The 2431-nt window shown below is 36.6% G+C and overlaps 1 protein-coding gene across 1 annotated transcript in view; it reads left to right on the top strand.

The window, feature by feature from the left end:
• LOC106881154 (serine protease 27) overlaps positions 1-2431 on the top strand; it is a 46697-nt gene that overhangs the window by 9340 nt on the left and 34926 nt on the right. The gene's annotated exons all lie outside the window — the stretch shown is intronic.

The raw sequence follows: 2431 nt of genomic DNA, 5'->3' as shown, positions 1-2431 counted from the left end.
ATATATATATATATATATATATATGTATGTATATGTATGTGTGTATGTATGTGTGTGTGTGTGTGTGTATGTGTGCTTGTTCCCCACCGCCACTGCTTGACAGCCACTGCTTATTTGTTTACATCCATGTAACAAGAGAGACCAAAAGAATTAGTGTCAGGCTCAAAGAATAAGTACTGGGTTCAATTTGTTTGATTAAAACCTTCCGAGGTGGTGCCCCAGCTTGGCCACAGCCCAATGACTGCAATGAATAAAAGTTAAAAGAATAAAGATAGTGTTTCATATTAGCAAAGCAAAAATTTTTCATGAAACCCACTGATATTAAATTTATATAACGATTTGTAACTATGCCTGGGTTGTTTGTTATTTGATAAACTAAAAGGATTATTACATCATTTGGAAAGTGGTGAGGATTGGTGACAGGAAGAGCATCTGGTTGTAGAAGATTTTGCTCAATAAATTATGTTTGATTCATGCAAGCATGGAAAAGTGGATATTGAAACAATGCTCTAGCTGCTGATGATGATGAAGATGACGATGATGATGACAATGATGATTCTGATGATGATAATGATGATGATAAAGTTGATGATGATGATGACGATAATGATTGTGATGATGATGATGATTGTGATGATGATGAAGATGATGATGATCACATAACAGTGATGATGATGATGATGATGATAATGATGATGAGGATGATGATGACGATGACAATGATGATGATGACAACGACGATGATGACAACAACAATAGTGATGACGGTCATGACCTCGACGACAATGAAAATGATGACAACAACAGTGATGAAGATGATGACGACGATGACGACGACGATGACGATGATGATGATAATGATGACGATGACAACAGGTGATGATGAAGATGACGACAATGCTGATGATGACAGCGATGACGATAACGATGATATTTACTACTGACTAATCTCAGACTGAATTTTAAAAAATACATGCTTTGTAACTTTAAACCAAGTGGCTGCAGCCCAAATGATTTATGTAACAGTCATACAACACTTGTGAAACACTTTTATGACACTTAAAGGGCACTTTAAATACTTTTTACGTCTTCTGAATTTATTTGAAAACATATTTGACTTTGGCAAATATGAAAATATATTTGTCAAAGTTGTTTGAGTTTGTGTTTCTTTAATTTCACTAATTAGAGATAGATTCCACTTAATTTAAAAATAAATACAAATGTTGTTTACTCTAACTAACATCTTTTAGTTTATGAAGTTGTTGTTGCTGTTGTTGTTACTGGTTCTTTTGTTTAGCTGCAGATCAGCCCCTGAACTGAGCAGACCTATAAACACTGTGCAACACGATTTTTGTCCTTGGGCAGTAACAGTTATTTCCTATTTGCTTATCCCTAGAAAGTATGAAAAATGCCTAATATTTCCTTCAAACTTTGCTTTTGTTACATTTATTCAAACCCCAAAAGAATCCCTCACAGCACATAGCTATGATGCTCTCCCACTACTCCTGTTCATGATCAAAGATGCACATATTGTCAGCCACCAAGGGACAAGTTCAAGTGGTTATGGTGAAGCAACTGATAAGCAAATCTGTGGTATTGAACAGAATAACAATATTTCTGGTTCAGCAGCTCTGCACTGAATTTGTCTGAAATGTAATGGAAAATAGTTCAGTTTCAAATCATTGATGTCTAGGTCACAAAAGCAAAGTTTGAAGGGAATAGTAGTCCTTTCCTTAATTTCTAGATAGAAGCAAATAAAAAATAACACCTTCTGACCAAAGAATAAAAAGTAAAATCTTTGTTACACAGTGTTACACAAAAGTATTCTAGTTGTGACCATCCTGTCTTATTCCTATGTGCAGTGAATTCAGAAGCCACATTCTCCAGTGTATAATCTATTTTTATCAAAGTTGGTAGGGTGGAATTTGAAAGTGATTTGGCAATACCCTACCATTTATATTATGACTCCCATACCTTGAGGGTATGCCCTGGCATTTGCCACCATCTATCTCTTACATCCTTTATCATCCCATTTATATTCTGATCCCCTTTCCTTGTAGGTATGCCAGGCCACTTCTTCACCATCTCACTCCTCTTCTCTCTTGTGCTCTTACTGTCTTTTATTCTCTCTTTCTTTCTTTTGCTCTTCCCTTTGGCTGGACAACCATGTATCTCCTCTACAGGTATTTTTCTAGCCAGAAGGTGATCGCTTCTAATCTGTAGTCTATTCTACGGATTACCTAAAATACACAAAAATCTACATATCTGTAAAGCTTGCAAAGTTTCTCCAAGCCGATGCATTAATGTTCCTCCCCCCCCTACTGATCTCAAATTCAGACCCATCATTGTTGGCCCTGCTTGTGAAACCTACCGTTTGACAACACCACCACCACCATCACCAACACACCACCACCACCATCACCAACACACC

Source organism: Octopus bimaculoides, chromosome 21 (genome assembly GCF_001194135.2).
Source record: "Octopus bimaculoides isolate UCB-OBI-ISO-001 chromosome 21, ASM119413v2, whole genome shotgun sequence".
NCBI classification, from domain to species: domain Eukaryota; kingdom Metazoa; phylum Mollusca; class Cephalopoda; order Octopoda; family Octopodidae; genus Octopus; species Octopus bimaculoides.
The sequence above is the reverse complement of the archived record's forward strand: the minus strand, read 5'-3'. Positions and strand labels throughout refer to the sequence as shown.